Source organism: Mobula hypostoma, chromosome 2 (assembly GCF_963921235.1).
Source record: "Mobula hypostoma chromosome 2, sMobHyp1.1, whole genome shotgun sequence".
Classification (NCBI taxonomy): domain Eukaryota; kingdom Metazoa; phylum Chordata; class Chondrichthyes; order Myliobatiformes; family Myliobatidae; genus Mobula; species Mobula hypostoma.
Window position 1 is genome coordinate 42,962,552 of NC_086098.1, and position 18,914 is coordinate 42,981,465.

At 38.1% G+C, this 18,914-nt stretch overlaps 1 protein-coding gene across 5 annotated transcripts in view; it reads left to right on the plus strand.

Annotated features, from left to right (window-relative positions):
* agbl5 (AGBL carboxypeptidase 5) overlaps nucleotides 1-18,914 on the plus strand; it is a 157,649-nt gene that overhangs the window by 94,921 nt on the left and 43,814 nt on the right. The window lies entirely within an intron of this gene.

Genomic DNA, 18,914 nt, shown 5'->3' on the forward strand with positions numbered 1-18,914 from the left:
ATGTGTATTAGTGTAGTACACCATTTGTATACACTCCTGAGATTTGGTTTGAAGCCCTCACAAAACCTTAGTGTCATTACGCGTTGTTGTGGAATCCAGTTTAAAAGGAGATTGAATCCTTCTGCCATTTGCTGGCAATGCTCAGACGTTCAAAATGGTAGACAATGTTTTTCAAGAACATTTTGTTTAGCTTGCAATAGTTTAAATTAAAAAAAGTGTGATGTAAAGTTCCTTTAAACTTCAGTTATAGCAGCAAAGGGAATTGTATTTCCCAATTGGCACAGTGTTTCTTCAATCTCCTTTGGCTCTGGATTGCAGCTTTTGAATCCAGAGATGGAATTTCAGTATCTGGTGTGAATGCTTGTGACCACTCTCCATCAATGTATTGGAATATCATAAACAGGTTGAGTACCCCTTATTCGAAATTCCAAAATCCAAACAACTCTGAAATCCAAAATTTTTTTGAGCGTCATCAAAGGAAAATTCCACAAGGTGCTGGGAAGGTGCGCAGGTCTCTGCATATCTAATGTAGTCTCTGCACGTCTAATGAATAGAAATTAATGAAAAATAGAATAAACACTGCACAAAGCATGATATAAATATCTCAATCGTGTATTATGAGAGTGGATTTGTCAATGTTGGTGTACATATACCACTTAATAGTATGCTGATCATGAAATAGCGAAGATCTATCATGACAAACTGAATATTGAAGGTAATTCTGAGTACTCAGTAGGCTGGTTGCAGAAATTTAAGATGAGGCATGACATTAAATTTTTAAGGATTCGTGATGATAAAGCATCTGTTGATTACAAAGCACCAGAGAAATTCATTGAGTTTGCCAAGATTATCACTGATGAAAATCTAACCTGCTGAACGGCTGCATCAGTACACAGCATATGTGTGATGAACAAGTGTAAGACAAAGACTGCTTACTGGTAGCACAAACATTCAATGACAGGGATGATGGTGATGCCAAACAGCCATTGACTGCCCACCTGGGTGGCCGAGGTAGTGATAGCTATTAAAAATGTTATATAAAACTACCTTCAGGGTATATGTAGAAGCTGCATATGTAATGTAACTGTATTTCAAATTTAGACTTGGGTCCCATCCCCAAGGTTTCTGGTTATAAAGATGGAAGTATTCCAAATTCTGAAAAAGTCCGAAATCCAAAGCACTTCTGGCCCCAGGCATTTCGGATAAGGGGTGCTCAACCTGTACCTCAATTTGAGAGCCTCCAGATTTATGCTACGTGGAAACTGAAGCATCTTAATTCACATATCTTTGTCTATTATGGAGGTAATAGAAGTTGAGGGCGCATTGTCTTTTGAGATTAAAGGTGATGATTAGAGATTGTAAGCAATTTTATTGCAGTTAAAGATTACAACTTTAAACAAAATAACAAGCACAGTCTTGTAAAAGTCCTGAAGAAGATCTATGAATTAGATGTATCTAACTCCAGTGAAGTTCTATGAAAGTTTGATTAGTACGTAAGAATAAGTCAAGTGATCACACTCTCTTCCTTCCATTTCTACTAAGAAGAGTGTATAAAACTCAAGGGTAATTTAAAATTTTCATCATGGAGATTAGCTACGTGAACTGTGATTAAGCTATCCTTTCTGTTCTCGTGCCACACTATATTAATGTGTGCATGGTTTTTGAATAAAGACCCATTCTTACTCATTTATCTTCTAGCAATAGATCTGAATTTGCATATCTAAATTTATTTATTCCACCCAAAGCAGTAATATCCATTATTTGTTTCGCTGATTTAGAATAAAGTTATAGTAAAAGAATACTCAGTAAACAAAGTAAGAACTTGAAATGTTGCCTTAAAGGCAAATTTAAATGGCAAATACGCTACAATATAAAAACATTTACTTCATTGAAGCAATTCTTGACTGAGATAAAGAATCAAAATGGCTACTTTCTTTTGAGGGCAAGTTGCCATTTAAGTTTGTTTATTGTTGATTTTAATTATTAGAAGTCAACCCATTATTAATTTAAAAACTTTGTGTTGTTACATTGCACCTTGTATTAAAATACTATTTGCTTTCTATGAAGATATTTGGTTATGAAATGAGTCATATTTTCTAACCTATTAGAGAAGTGAAGGAGGCCAGATTGGTGAATTATGTTGATTATGAATATGGATGATGCTGTATGTGATTTATCAGATGGAATGTGGAAAAACATGGGCAAGAATTGAAACAACTGACATGGAAACTATTTTCCTGTGTTCTTATTACTGTGATGAATGTTAGTGCACATTATTTCATAATTCCTTGTTTGAATTGATACAGTAAAACAGATTCTGGTGTAAAATTGTATTGATGAAAATTGTACACTGAAATTTGGTATCTTGCTAATGAAGTTAAATGTGACTGCAAAAGCACTTTAGAGCCCTCCTCTATCTTTTGTACCTCTAATATTTGACAGTAGTTTGATACTGGGTAATTATATGAAGTTCTTTGAAGAAAAGATCTAAGTGACCTGAATTCTGTTCGGTTTTTCTGAAGTGTGAAAGCATACATTTCAATGGAAATGAGGACTTATCTTTTACTACTTATTCTTCTTTCTGCAAATTTCCATTCCTCACCATTTCGACATTCACAGAAAGTTATATACATGACATTGGAGAAGTTTTAACAGTAACATTCCTGGTTATATTGCTAATAGTTATATGATGATATTTGGCAGTAGGCACTGAATTTTGTTATATAATTTTGACACCATTTTGGTTTTTGTCATATGGCTAAAATGTTGTTCTTGGTAATATCCCGAAAACAAAAGAAAACTGGAACTAGAACTGGAGCTGCTGACACAGTTGTAATTTACTGGTGTGTATATATATATAATTCAGGTAAAGAAAATGTGAATTCTTTCAATAGAGTCTGTTTTACTGGTTAACAAGATAAACTTTGTTCCTTTACATTAAATACATCAACTAGCTGGCTCTACTGCTCATCTACATGTAAGATGCTTTATGCTAAAATGACAAGTTGAGGCTCATTTCAAATAACTTCTTGCTTTGTTTATGCTTGATGTAATTACCTGGAGGGATCATTTGCACAGCTGTGAAAATTTCATCAGAATAATTTTATTGACTTTGTCATATAAAAGATGCAGGCTTATAAATGTATTCAGAACTGTTTGAAAACTGATTTGATGGCTTACTAGATTTGCCTTTTTTAACATTTATCTTTCACAGCTGGGTATCAGTTAGGATTTGTGATATTTCTGATATTTAAAGATGCATTGGTTTGCTGTCAGAGCGTTTGAGTTGTGCAGTATACTTGTTATGAAAACTAAGTTCTTGTCTATAGGTAATGCACTTGAGATGGAAGTTTATGCAGTGCTTCAGAGCTTTATAAATTCATTTCGTGAGCTGATTGTGGTAATTTAATAACTTGGTAAGCAATGTCCAACTTCTGGCCTTTGTGGCTTAAAGCTGCACATCGTAAATACCTTGCGCAGGTGACAGTCTGTATGTAAATATTGGTGCTTTTGTTTTTGCGGCAATTAAGTTGAGTGTACGCAAATGTTTTCTCAGTGGCACAGCTTGATTCACAACTCAGCAGTGAGTAAAGTGCGGTGTTAAAGAATTTCACACTCCCTATCCTCACTGAAGTGTTTGCTTCTGTTCAGTGCATTCCCCATAATAGTTTGGGTTTGAAAACATCCAAAAAATTGTAAATTGGCAAACAATTTTGCAGTAGTCAGATTTTCCATTAGCATTTATCTGATTCTACAGTAGATGGTTTTGATTGTTTTAGAAATGAACCAATCGTGCTGAACAAGTTTTCGTACTTTTCAGAATTGAATTTGCAGTTTGATAAATAAAATTGCCTTTTATACTGGAAGTTATTTTAGATTGTGTTTACTGTTGTAGTTTTGCACAGAACTATTTGAGACCTACAGTGTAACCAATGCCAGTGCTTTATTTCTTTTATTTTTTCCGTATGCTAGAATATGAAATATCCTGTTGAGGGGCAGAGGATATGGGGATGAAATTGCAGAATATTTTATGACATGAGGTAAGGTAAGAAAAATTCAGAAATGAGCAAGATATAAAATAGCACAACATTCATTCTGAAACGTGAAAATGGTCACCTTAAAATGAATAATTTATTCCTGCTTAGAGGAAAGGTGAAGGTGCACAAGGTTTGTGCTCTACTGTATAAAATAAGTCCAACATTTCTAATAGCACAAGTACCAAAGCAAGCAAGAATTTTTTTGTAAGTGTTAAAGTTTGTAATTTATCCTTTAGTGTCTAATTGATTGCATTTGATACCTTTAGAATATATTGATACTCCTATGAATAATTGATGATTTCATATCTCTGTAATATCCTTCAATAATTTTGTTATTCTTGTGGAGTTTGTGCAGTTTTTTCATATGTGTGTTTTTGGTAAATAAACTTTATTTATATGTTTTCAAAAATATTTTCTCTTGTATTGTTCCTTTTTTCAATGAAATCATGTGTGCACACACAACAACCAATGTGTATAAATTACAATAAGAACGTAAACCACTAGAAATACTTGGCATCATGGGAACAGAGAGTTAACAATTCATCTCTTCATACAGATGTAGTCCAATCTGCTGCGTATTTCCAGTATTTTCTGTTCTTATTTTAGATTTCCAGATTTCCAGCATCTGGATCTTTAAGTTTTTTTTATATATAGGTCCTAAGCCAGTTTATGCACTGATCTATTTTTAGTTAAAGGGTGGAAATTAACCTGAATGCCACTTTGCCCATGCCATAAATAGTTTTATTATCTCTATATGGTAGAATATGTCTTGTGTACAATGTCTTATGCTTTACAGTATATACCATACTGTATATACCATACTGTATATTGCGTGTCTTACGAGGATAGGTTGAGTGAGCTAGCACTTTTCTCTTTTGAGTGAAAGAGGTTGCGAGGTGACTTGATATAAATGTACAAATGATAAGAGGCATAGATCTCATCATAAAACTTTTTTCCAGGGCGGAAATGGTTGATATGAAGGTACAGAATTTTAACGTGATTGGAGAGACGTATAGGGAGGATGTGAGGGGTACTTTTTTTTACATTAGGGACATTTAAGAAACTCTTGGATTGGCACATGGTTGATAGAAAAATGGAAGGTTGCACGAGGTAAGGGCTAGACTGATCTTAGAGTAAGTTTTAACACTCAAAGGCAAATAGAGGGCTGTATGGAAAGGAAGTGTTAGATTGATCTTGGAGTAAATTAAAAAGTCGGCACAATTTCTTAGGTCAAAGTGTCTGTACTGTGCGCTATGATATAGTCCTAAACTGCTTTTCCCGCTACAGTACTTTGTGTAATGGAGTTAGTCTTTGGAGAAAGGTCAGGTTAGTTTAACTGGTTATGTAATAAGTCACGTAAATCCCACTGATTAGGAACCTGATCTGATTTGTCACTTGAGTTTGTTAATATTGATTGGTAGGAGCACTACATTTTTAAGATTCAGCTTCCAAGCAATCATCATTCCAGTGGACTTGGATGTTCATCAGAAGGAATTTCCACCAAGTTACCCACAGCCCTTGATGGTGATGTCAACAGAGCATCTTATGAACTTGTTTTTCACGTGGAGAGGATACGAAAATAAGAACACAGTACTTTAGAAAACCTGTGAACATATTGGAAGCAAAGGGACATTGGAGACTTGTAATAGAAACTACACTGAATGTTGAATTGAAATTTGAAACTCTGGTTTTCAGCTGAATTAACATCACTGGTCATTCTGGTAAGAGGACATTATCCTTTTTGATCTGCTGTGCGCTGTTCTATTTAATAATGTAATGAAGACCTATTTTGTTACTGTCATATCACATGCTGCTTTGTTCATTCCAGTGGAGTGAACAGTGTAAGCCAACTATATGTGAAATATTTAAACCAAGACAGGGTTTACAAAGACTCAATAATTTCCTCCTTGTACAGTTTTTTTCTAAGCCAATTCCGTCTGATCTGGCTGCACCGGTTCCCAAGTGAATTGTTCACCTGGTCCTCTGTTATATGTTATGCACATTCAGCCCCCAAATAAGAATCAATTTGTCTCTAAGTTCGCCAAATAAGCTTTCATTTCACCTCTATACCACTTTAAATGTAATGCTTACGACCGCAAGTTGTGGGATATTGAACATTTTTATTTAGCCAAGCGAGGTGTTGAGTACACACAGTACTGTTATGCTAGATGGCAAAAACTATTTGCAATCTAATTTCATGAAGCTGATTATCTCTTAGTTCCTGTAATAAACTGGCCTACCTAATATCTCGTCAGGAAACATTGGGAATAATTTTAATGTTCAGCACTGGCATTAAATTGGTGATGTAAATCAGCTGTTTGATGAGCACTTGAGAAAGGAAAACTTGACCTTCCAGACAGTTTGATACCACCAGCTGTCTGTCAACCCCAAAACAATCCCTTTTTTTTTATGATGAAATGCTTTGATTTTCCTATTCATTTGTAATATTATAAACAGGACATCAAAATTATACACTTAACAACTATCCTTAGATGTCAAATTTACAATTAGTGCAAACTTATAAAAATCTGCTTGTGTAACACTGATTTAGAAGATCAAATGAACTAGTATTTCCACGTCGTCTTTTGTGGCTACTGTGAACTAACTGCTGTATCCATTCTAATCTTAAATACAGTGTTTTACCCTTAATTCCTCCTTGAGACCATAAGACATTGGAGCAGAATTAAGCCATTTGGCTCATTGAGTCTGCTCCGGCATTTCATCATGGCTGTTCCTTTTTCCCTCTCAGTCCCAATATAGAAGCATAGAAAGCCTACAGTACGATACAGGCCCTTTGGCCCACAAAGCTGTGCCGAATATGTCCTTACTATAGAAATTACCTAGGGATACCCATAGCTCTCTATTTTTCTAAGCTTCTTGTACCTATCCAGGAGTCTCTTAAAAGACCCTATCGTATCTGCCTTCATCACCATTGCCGGCAATCCATTCCACTTACTCACCACTCTCTGCGTTTTTTTTTAAAAACTAACTAACTAACTAACTTATCCCTGACATCTCTTTACCTACATCCAAGCACCTTAAAACTGTGCCCTCTTGTGTTAGCCATTTCAGCCCTGGGGAAAAAGCTTCTGACTATCCATACGATCAATGCCTCTCATCATCTTATACAATCTCCTGCCTTTTCCCCATATTCCTTCATGCCCTGACCAATCAAGAATCTATCAACCTCTGCCTTAAATATACGTAAAGACCTGGCCTGTGGCAACGAATTCCACAGATTCACCACTCTTGAGCGAAAGAAATTCCTCCTTATCTCTGATCTAAAAGACACTCCTCTATTCTGAGATTGTGTCCTTGGTCCTAGACTCTCCCACCACAGGAAATATCTTCTCCACATCCACTCAACTGAGGTCTTTCAACATACATTACATTTCAATGAGATCACCCTCATTCTTCTGAAATCCAGTGAATACAGTCCAGAGACATCCATGATGTTTTGGGCTGAAACCTGCATCTCAATGTGTTCTTAAGACTAATGATCATGCCTTTCCCTGTGACCTTAAGCCCAGGTGTTACACCTTGATCAGAAAGGAAAGTGTAGTTGAGGCCAAAGTTTAAGTCAGTCATCATTTTATTGAATGATGGTTAATGGTCAAATCACTCTATTGGTTGTCTCATCAGGATTGCAAATTGTGGAAGAAGCAATTCAGGGCCCCAAACGGTCCTTCCAGGTGAGGCAACACTTCACCTGCGAATAGTTGACTCATCTATTTGTCTGATGCTTCCGATGTGGCAGCCTCTACATTGGTGAGACCCATCGTACATTGGGAAACTGTTTTGTTGAGCACCTCCACACCATCCGCCACAAGTGGGACCTCCTGTTGGCCAACATTTTAATCTGATTCCCATTCCTGTACGGCGTGTCGATCTGTGGCCTCCTATTGTGTCAAAATGAGGCCATCTTCAGGGTGGAGGAGCAACACCTTGTATTCTGTCTGGGTACCCTCCAACCTGATGGTAGGAATATAAATTTCTCTTTCTGGTGAACAAATTCCACTGCCCTCCCCCCAATTACCTATTACTTCCCCCAGGTCACCTCCTCCTTCCCTTTCTCCTATTGTCCACTCTCCTCTCCTGTCAGATTCTTTCTTCTCCAGTTTTTGAACTTTCCCATCCACCTGGTTCCACCTATCACCTTCCAGCTAGCCTCTTTCCCCTCCCCCCCACCTTTTTATTCTGGGATCTTCCCCCTTTCTTCTCAATCCTGATGAAAGGTCTCTGCCCGAAACGTTGACTGTTCACCCTGTTTCATAGATGCTGCCTGACTTGCTGGGTTCCTTCAGCATTTTGTATGTATTACTGTGGAAAACACTCAACAATATCCTATTATTTCCCATTTAGGTAATAAATAGATCTTGACTTCCTCCTGTTAAAGTGTCAAATGCAGTCATTGGTGTACATGAAATATAAAGTGATGAAGGTTGACTTTAGCAATGCCACTAAAATGCATGTGGTCTTCTTGATAAATGTCCATTAAACTGATTTTAAATAAGTATATGAGTTTTTTTTAAGTACACTGTTAAATTTGTGTTCAAAAGGAAAATTGGATGTAATGGTCTTTTGCCAAATTCAGTTTGAGACCTTTACCTATCACAACAGAGTACAACTGATAATTTGAACTGGATTACAATGTGACTTTTATATAGCCTGGAATTTATTTTTGAAATTGATTGTTGCAGCAATGTTCATTTTTTTAAAAACATGCTCTTTATTAATTCCATTCTTAGGAGGAAGTTAAGTACAAAAACATTACAGCAAATGAAAAGTTTGTGCTGGTTTTTAAGGATGGATAAAAATAGGTAAAGTAAGTTTGAGATGAGGGTATTCTGTTGGAAGCTTGAGAGAAGATTAAAGCTAATACTTGCATTCACCCAGGCATTCAAGAGTTAGTATTTTAAATATGCTGTGGTAAACAGTAAGCCAAAGTTGAGGATGTTATTTTCTGGAACTTCAGCAGAGAGGATAAATAAACAGAATATAAGACCTGTGCAGAGTGAAGTCAAAATCATCAAAAGAACATCCTGAATAATTGCATAAATACATCTTGATTGTGATTGCGCTGATGTGACTCTACCCAATAAAACTCTGGATATTTATCAGGAATATCCACTTTTATGTGTGAACCTTTGTTCCCCCATCTACTCTGTACCTAATTAAACAAAAGAATTAAAGAGTAAAGTGCATTTTCCCCAGGGCAGAACTGGCTAATAAAAGGTGACATAATTCTAAGGTGATTGGAGGAAAGTACTGGGAGGATGTTGCAGTAGTATTTTTACAGAGTTGTGGTGTGCGGAACACACTGCCAAGGGTTGGTGGTAAAGGCAAATACATTTGGAATGTTTAAGAGACTCTTAGATAGGCACATGGAAGGGCTTCGTGGGAAGGAAACTTAGACTGATCTTGGAGTAGGTTAAAGTCAGCACAACATTGTGGACCAAAGGTACTGTACTGTGCAAATAAATACAAAATTCAAAGGAAATTTATTATCCAAGTGTGTGTGTACACACACACACACACACACACACACACACATATATCTATCTATCTCAACACATATAACCCTGAGATTCATTTTCTTACAGGCCTACTCAATAAATCCATAATAGAATAATAACAATAGAATCTATATATATATATATTGTGTGTGTGTGTATGTGTGTATATATATATATATATATATATATATATATATATATATATATATCTCAACACACATAACCCTGAGATTCATTTTCTTACAGGCCTACTCAATAAATCCATAATAGAATAATAACAATAATAGAATCAATATCAATCAATGAAAGACCACACAAAGTTGGGTGATCAACTCGTGTGCAAAAGACAGCAAACTGAAAATACAAAAAGAAAGAAAGGATAGTATAATTATTGAGAACATGTGATGAAGAGTTCTTGAAAGAGAGTCCATAGGTTGTGGAAATATTTCAGTGATGGGGCAAGTGAAGTTGAGTGAAGTTATCCTCAAGAGCTTGATGGTTGAGGGGTAATAATTGTTCCTGAACCTGATGATGTGGGCCGTGAGGCTCCTGTACCTCCTTCCTGATGGTAGCAGCGAGAAGAGAGCATGTGGGTAGTGGGAGTGCTAATGGTGGATGCTGCTTTCCCGTGATAATGCTCTATGTAGATTTGCTCAATGGTGGGGAGGGCTTTACCGGTGATGGACTGGGCTGTATCCACACACAGACATTGTTGTTTCTGTACCAGGCCGTGATGTAGCCAGTCAGTATACTCTCCACCACATATCTGAAAGTTTGTCAAAGTTTTAGATGTCATGCCAAATCTTTGCAAATTCCTAAGGAAGCAGAGGCGCTGCTATGCTTTCTTCGTAATTGCACTTGCATGCTGGGCCGAGGACAGGTCCTCTGAAGTGATAACACCAAAGAATTTAATGTTGCTGCGCCTCATCACCGCTGATGAGGACTGGCTCATGGACCTCTAGTTTCTTCCTCCTGAAGTCAATCATCAGCTCCTTAGTCTTGCTGACATTGAGTGAGAGACTGTTGTTGTGGTACCACTCAGTTAGATTTTCAATCTCCCTCCTACATGCTGATTTCATCACCACCTTTGATTTGGTCTACGACAATGGTGTTGTCAGCAAACTTGGATATGATATTGGCACAGTACTTAACGGATAGAGCAGGGGGCTAAGCACACAGCCTTTTGCTGTACCTGTGCCGATGGAGATTCTGGAGGGGATGTTGTTGCCAATCTAAACTGACTGGGATTTGCAAGTGATTAAATTGAGGAATGAGTTGCACAAGGAGGTATTGAGGCTGAGGTCTTGAAACTTATTGATTAATTTTGAGGGGTTGATGGTAAATGCATCATATTAATTGAAAATCAGGTTATTGGAATTAAAAATATACATTGAAGATGTTTATTAAGAGAATTAACTGTCCAAATAGTAAGCTTCTAGTAGCAAGTGCAATTCAATAGAATATTTACAATTCCATTGGAGCTTGGTAATTGTAATATGCTGTAAACATGCTATTTTTAATAAGCTTTTGCAGCATAGGATGTTATGTCATTTCAACGACAAAATATGATCAGTTTTGATTTTTTTCGCTATGCCAGTTTCTGCCATGAGATAGCTTTTCATCAATGAAAATATAATGACCACATATCCTTTCAGATACCAAAAAGGATAAACAGTTTATATTTTATTCCAAGCAAGCAAATGTTGAAAAACACTTTTTTGATAACATTTATCCTTTTAGTGATGTTCATACCTGATCAGCATTGGTGCACATTAAATCACAGATGTGTTTCTTTTTGGTATTCTCTTCACTTTTGAAATCATATTCTGAAGATGGTTCACTTCTGTAGCAGAATGCAGCCTGAAAGCCTGCAGGAGACCAATTATGCTGTAAACAAGCTCTCCAATCAGCATTTGCTTGTTGCAGCCTAGCACTTGTACTACTAGGCCTGAGAAGCCCAGGCAGCTTACTTCAATATTTATACAATAATACACATGGCTGACTTTGATTCTTAACCCTTTAAGCATCTGGACTGGAGGCCTGTTAATACTGCCTTTGAGTTTCATAAATCTTTGTGGATCTTGTTAATGTTGCAGGTTGTTTCAGAGTAGAGAATATGTCATATTTTAATATTCTGTCTTTTTGAATTACGAACATTTAGCAATAACTTTGCAAAACTTGTGTACTACGGTGATTATTTGGGGTCGTGGATATTTGAAAGAAAACAAAAGCACAATTCTGTTCTTGCATTTCCTGAACAAATTGTTAGACTTATTTTATATTCATGCTTTATATACAGTGAAAGGACCATTCAGATAAAATGCCTCATCTTTTAGAAATTATAGGATAATGAACTTTGATATTTTCTATTAAATGTTAGTAGTAATTTTCTTCATTGAAGTAGAAAAGGAAAATTTTAACTAGGTGTTGCCCTTGATTAAGGTGCTGGAAGGACAGTGATTAAATTACCTTAGAAGTAGCCCAGAGGTCTAGGCAAAGAACCTGGAGGCATTCATTCAGATTCCACCAGGAACTTTAAATGCATTTAATAATCTAAGCTGTTTTAAAAGAAGGAATCTTAGTATTGATCAAGACCAAATCTTCCCAAACCTGAAGCTCTGAATGAACCAGGAGAATGGCAGTCTGCTGAGGCCTAGATCTGTGCTGGTAAAGACCCGCAGTCCAAAATCCAGATTTTGGTCCAGGTACCAGGTACATCCTACAGAAAGCCATTGTGAGAGCAAAAAGCAGTTCTGAATGGGTTGTGAAATATGTTGTTTTGTGGCTGCGGTACATAGAAATACATAATTTAAAAAATTATAAATTTCAAATGTATAATTAAGTAGTGCAAAAAGAGAAAAATAAATAGTGAGGTAGTATTCCTGGGTTCATGGCCCATTCAGAAATCTGGTGGTGGTAAAGTTGTTCCCAATATTTTGAGTGTGTGTCTTCGGGTTCTTGTATCTCCTCAGTGGTAGCAATGAGAAGAGGGCATGTCCTGGTTGATGAGGGCCCTTAATGATGGATACTGCCTTTTTTTTGAAGCATCAACTTTTAAAGTTTCTAATGCCCATGATGGAGCTGCCTGAGTTTGCAGCCTTCTGCAGCATTTTCCAATCCTCCATACCAGATGGTGATGCAATCAATTAGAATGCTCTCTATGGTACATCTGTAGAAATTTGCAAGAGGCATTGGTAACATACCAACTGTCTTCAAACTCCTAATGAAATATAGCCACTGTTGTGTCTTTGTAATTGCATCAATATGTTGCATATACTTGTGGTCTTTGAAAAGGAAAATACCACTACACCTGTGGAAATTTTTACAGCATCTCGTGACTGTGGGATCTCTATCCAAGAGACCAATGTCTAAACACCCCTCAAGAGGGTGAACTCTCGGAAGGCATCCAGTCCTGACAATGTACCTGGCTGGCTACTTAAAACTTATGCTGATCAACTGGCTGGAGTGTTCAAAGACATCTTCAACCTCCCACTGCTTCAGTTTGAGGTTCCCACCTGCTTCAAAAAGGCAATGATCATACCAGTGCCCAAGAAGAACACAGTGAGCTGCCCCAGTGACCATCCCCCAAAAGCACTCATGCTTACTGTGATGAAGTGTTTCAAGAGGTTGGTTATGGCTAGAATTAATTCCTTCCTGAGCAAGGAACTGGACCTACTTCAATAGACAATAGGTGCAGGAGTAGGCCATTTGGCCCTATGAGCCAGCACCGCCATTCACTGTGATCATGGATGATCATCCACAATCAGTACCCTGTTCCTGCCTTCTCCCCATATCCCTTGACTCCGCTGTCTTTAAGATCTCTTTCTTGAAAGCATCCAGAGAATTGGCCTCCACTGCCTTCTGAGGCAGAGCATTCCACAGATACGCAACAGGTCTATTGAGGATACAATCTCACTGGTTTTCCACTCTGCTTTGGAGCACCAAGGCAACCACAAGAAATATGTTAAACTACTGTTTATCAGTTACAGCTTGGCATTCAACACTATCATTCCTTCAGGACTTTCAAAGAAGCTTTAAATATGTCCAACATATTATTCTCCGTAACTTCCGCCACCTCCAACGGGATCCAACCACTAAGCACATCTTTCCCTCCCCTCCCCCCTTTGCTTTCCACAGGGATCGCTCCCTACATGACTCCCTTGTCTATTCGTGCCCCCCATCCCTCCCCGCTGATCTCCCTCCTGGCACTTATCCTTGTAAGTGGAACAAGTGCTACATATGCCCTTACACTTCCTCCCTTACCACCATTCAGGGCCCCAGACAGTCCTTCCAGGTGAGGCGACACTTCACTTGTGAGTCGGCTGGGGTGATATACTGCGTCCGGTGCTCCCGATGTGGCCTTCTATATATTGGCGAGACCCGACGCAGACTGGTAGACCGCTTTGCTGAACACCTACGCTCTGTCCGCCAGAGAAAGCAGGATCTCCCAGTGGCCACACATTTTAATTCCACATCCCATTCCCATTCTGACATGTCTATCCACAGCCTCCTCTAACGTAAAGATGAAGCCACACTCAGGTTGGAGGAACAACACCTTATATTCCGTCTGGGTAGCCTCCAACCTGATGGCATGAACATCGACTTCTCTAACTTCCGCTAATGCCCCACCTCCCCCTCATACCCCATCCGTTATTTATTTTTATACACACATTCTTTCTCTCACTCTCCTTTTTCTCCCTCTGTCCCTCTGACTATACCCCTTGCCCATCCTCTGTTCCCCCCCCCCGTCTTTCTTCCCGGATCTCCTGTCCCATGATCCTCTCATATCTCCTTTGCCAACCACCTGTCCAGCTCTTGGCTCCATCCCTCCCCCTCCTGTCTTCTCCTATCATTTTGGATCTCCCCCTCCCCCTCCCACTTTCAAATCTCTTACTAACTCTTCCTTCAGTTAGTCCTGATGAAGGGTCTCGGCCTGAAACATCGACTGTACCTCTTCCCAGAGATGCTGTCTGGCCTGCTGCGTTCGCCAGCAACTTTGATATGTGTTGCTTGAATTTCCAGCATCTGCAGAATTCCTGTTGTCTAAGCTTTAAACCTGGGTTTCTGTACCTCCCTCTGCAACTAGGTCCTTGACTTTCTTATTGGAAGACCACTTATCAGTGCAGATCAGTAATAACATCTCCTCAATGACAATCAACACACATGCACCTCAAGGATGCATACTTAGCCCACTGCAGTGCTCTGTGCAGTCATGATGGTGCAGCTAAGCACCATAAATAAAATTGCTGATAACACAACTGTTGGTAAAATCTCAGATGGCAATGAGGTGGTGTACAGGAGAGGGATAGATGGACTGGTTCGGTGACCTTACGACAGCAATCTCACTCATGTCAGCAAGATCAAGGAACTAATTCTTGACCTCAGAAAAGGAAAGTCAGAAAGAAAACACATCAGTCCTCATTGAAGGGTCAACAGCGAAAAGGGTGAGCAACTTCAAGTTCCTTGGTATCAACATATCAGATTTATCCAGAGCCTAACACATCGATGCAATCACAAAGAAAGCATGCCAATGTGGCTTTACTTCATTAGAAGTTTGAAGAGATTTGGTACTGTATGTCATGAAACACTTTAGATTTTTATAGAAGTACATGGAGAGCATTCTGTCCAGTTGCATCACTGCCTGGTATAGGGGCTCCAACATGCAGGATTGAAAGAAGCTGCAGAGGGTTGCAGACTCAGCTGATTCTATCATCGGCACAACCTTCCCTACCATTGGCGACAAAAACTTGGCATCAAAAATGTGCTTCAAAAACCATCATTAAGGACCTTCACCATCTGAGACGTGACCTCTTTTCCTTACTATCATGAGGTAGAAGATACAGGAGCTTGATGATCATACTCAGTGATTTAGGTACAGCTTCTTCACTAATGCCATCAAATTTTTGAGTGGTATGTGAACACCCCTTTGCTATTCCTTTTTTTTTGTACTATTTATCTTTGCATTTTATAGATTTTGGCTTTGCGCTGTGCTGCTGCATGTCAGAGATAATAAATCTGATTCTAAAGTTATCACTGGATTGTTATAAAACTCAAGTGAGTTATCAAATATTCACAGGGAAGGAAATCTGTCGTCTTATATGAGACTTGACCTATATGAGGCTCCAGACCCACAGCAATATGGTTGATTCAGAAATGCCTTTGAAAATTAAACTATTTGGAATGGGAAATAAATGCTGGTCTTGTCAGTTATGTCCAGGTCCAAAAAATGTATAAATAAAATTATAATTTATTACTTAATGTTTCTTGTTGCATAACTTTTACTTGTTTTAATTCTTTTAAAACACTAATATACCAATACATTGAATTGGTTTACAAAATTCTATTGCCCACCTCTGTTATCAACTATATTTTATCTTCCCTGATAGAAGATGGAAAAATCCAAAGGTCAAGGAAGTACTTTTAAAAGCAGTTATCTTTGTATATGATGGAGTGGGGTGTGGTGGGGTGGGAGGGAAGATGGTTAAGAATCACTTGAGATCAGCTGTTACTCTGATACAACAAACTGAATGCCTTAACCAACAATGAAGTGATAAATGTAACAGGTTATTTTTGACTACAGTTGAAGTTACAGAAAGAGTACTGGAACCACAGAAACCATGCAGATTTTCCAAATACCATATACCATAGCCACTGCCGTGCCTTCAATTCAGTTTGCCTTGTACTGGGGCATATGACCGACAAGAGATAGAAATGTGATTTTTAAGAACAAACTCTTTTATGGGAGGCTACACCTTTCTCAAAGATTTGAGGGCAAATGAAAACTAGATCAAATGTAGCAATCAGCAAGGACAGGGAGCTCTAGGATACACATTTTAGAGGGAGTGATGACAGTTTTAAAAGCAAAGGGGACAGAGGAAACCATTTACAATGGTAATGAAATAGTATCCCATAAGGGTTGTGGGCAAAGGGTGATAACAGCAGGAGAAGATTTTAAGGGTGAGCAAAGCATTTGACAGGAGATGGAGGAAGGGTTTTTTTGCAACAACAGGCTGCATATGTTTGAAAAATGGGATTGCTGCAACCACATAATTTTCTGTGATGATTTTGAATTATGACAGAGGTGGAGGATAATATCTGACACAGTCCAGCAAAATATGAGTGGTTAAAATAGTTCTGTGTGACACATATACTCCAGTGCATACTCCTTGAGCTTGAGAGTGAATTTGGGGACCAATCAAGAAGAATAATCGGGTGTGAGACCACAACAGTTTTCAGGGGATAAGGACACTAAAACTGGGCATGAGCAGGTGATTGAAAAAGACATAATCTGCTGAGATATCCCAGTAAAAGAGAAGCAAAGCCTTGTTTTGTGCAATGCCCAAAATTGTAAATATAAGCAATCTGGGGGAGAGAGTTTTGCCCAGGAGTTGTACAGGAAGAAATGAAGCAAGGCAATGTGGGCACAACAGATTCTGCAGATGCTGGAAGTCCAGAGATAAGCATACAAATTGCTGGAGGAACTCAGCAGATCAGCTATGGAGATGCATAAACAGTTGATATTTTGACTGAGACCCTTCATCTAAGACTGGAAAAGAAGAGGGGAGAAGCCAGAATAAGAAGGTGGGGAGAGAGGAAGGAATACGAGCTGGCAGGTGATGGGTGAGAGTAAGGTGGGTTGGGTTAGGGGCTTGAATATAAGAGAAAAACACAAAATGCTGGAGGAACTTAGCGGCATCTATGAAGAGGAATAATTAATGAACATCTTGGGCTGAGACCCTTAATACACAAGGCAATGTCATAGGTCAAGGGAAAGGGAAATGTATGATTATGGGTGGAGAAGATACCTCAGGAAATGGGGGAGGGGTTGCAAATTAATCATCTTGAAGTGGTTCTGTGCAATTATTTTAAAAGCAAGAAGAGAATTTAAAGAAAGCAAGGTATTCAAATATAGGGAAGAGAGACCCATTTGTTACTTCATACTCTGAGCAGACAGTTAAGTAACACCATTGCTATTTACTGCTGATGCAGAGCCAGGGGTGTAGATTCCAATAATTGCTTTGGAGAATGAAGAGAGAAGCATAAAAAGCATTTGTGTGGTTATTTGGGAGGGATGAAAAACTGCTAAGAATTTAAGACTCGAATGAAAAGTGATAAAGACATAGACTGCTGGACAAGAGGAAGGAAAGGTACATCTCTGGATGGCAAGATTAAAATAAATATGTGACAGTAGCCCCCTTAAGAAGCCATAAGTAATTTGCTTTTCCAGTCTATAATGCTAAGTAGAAAACTTTTTTTTGCGGGGGACTTGTGAAGGAATCAGTAACTTATCAAAATTTATTTTACTTCAGTCTTGCTTCATTCAAATGCCAGTTTACATTCTAAATATAAAAGTTCATTCCCATCTATCTTTGTCAGGTGGAAGAGCCCGAGGGGCCAAGTGGCCAGCACCTGCTCCTAATTCACATACAGTGGATTCCGGTTAATTGGGACACATCAGGGCCAGTACATTTTGGACCAATAAAGCAGCTGTCTCAATTAACTGAAGTTTCACGGAAATGGTTAAAAATAGTATAAAAATATAAACTATCATTTAACGGAGTAACAAACTATTTATTTAAATGAAGTACCGAACAAATTAGAACACTACCAATACCACTACAGCTACTATAAAACTGTATTAGCTCCTAATATTTAAAAAGTGTTCACTCTAAGCATAGTTTAATGTCTAATGATCACACAATTTCACATGACTGATGCTAGTTAGAAACTGTTTGGCAACAGTCTCCTGTCCCAATTGAGCAGCATAGTGTCCCAAATAAATGAAGAGAACCCTGACTATTTTTTGATTAGATTTTGTTCTTTAAGAGTTGTCCCAAATACATGGCTGCCCTGATTAATTATTGGCCCAATTAACTGGAATCCACTGTACTTTTGTTACTTTCCTTCTGTAGGAAGACTTAAAGGTACTTTGTTCCTTTGATACAATTGGTTGTGGAAAATAGTAAACACCCAAACAGCAATGCCAGTTTGAAATATTTTGAAGCATTAATAACATTGATTAAATTTCAGAAATAATATTGAAATTTTAACACTACATGATTGCACAAAAATAATAATTTTAGTAACGATTTCATTTATCTTCCCTATAAACTTGTTTTTTCTCTTTTTTCCCCTCATGGTAATCTGGAAACTCCAGGCATTACTGAGTGTTCCTCTGAACCAATTATTAGGTTATGCAAAAAGACTATGAACCATCTCCATGGCAACATAGGTGCTCATTTCCATTACTATTTTGATCTTTCAGTTCTTTAAGTAAGATCACAGAACTCATTAAGATAGCTAGAAACTTGCTGAGTTTGGAAATAAGAAACTTGTTGAGATTACCATCCTATTTTGAAGA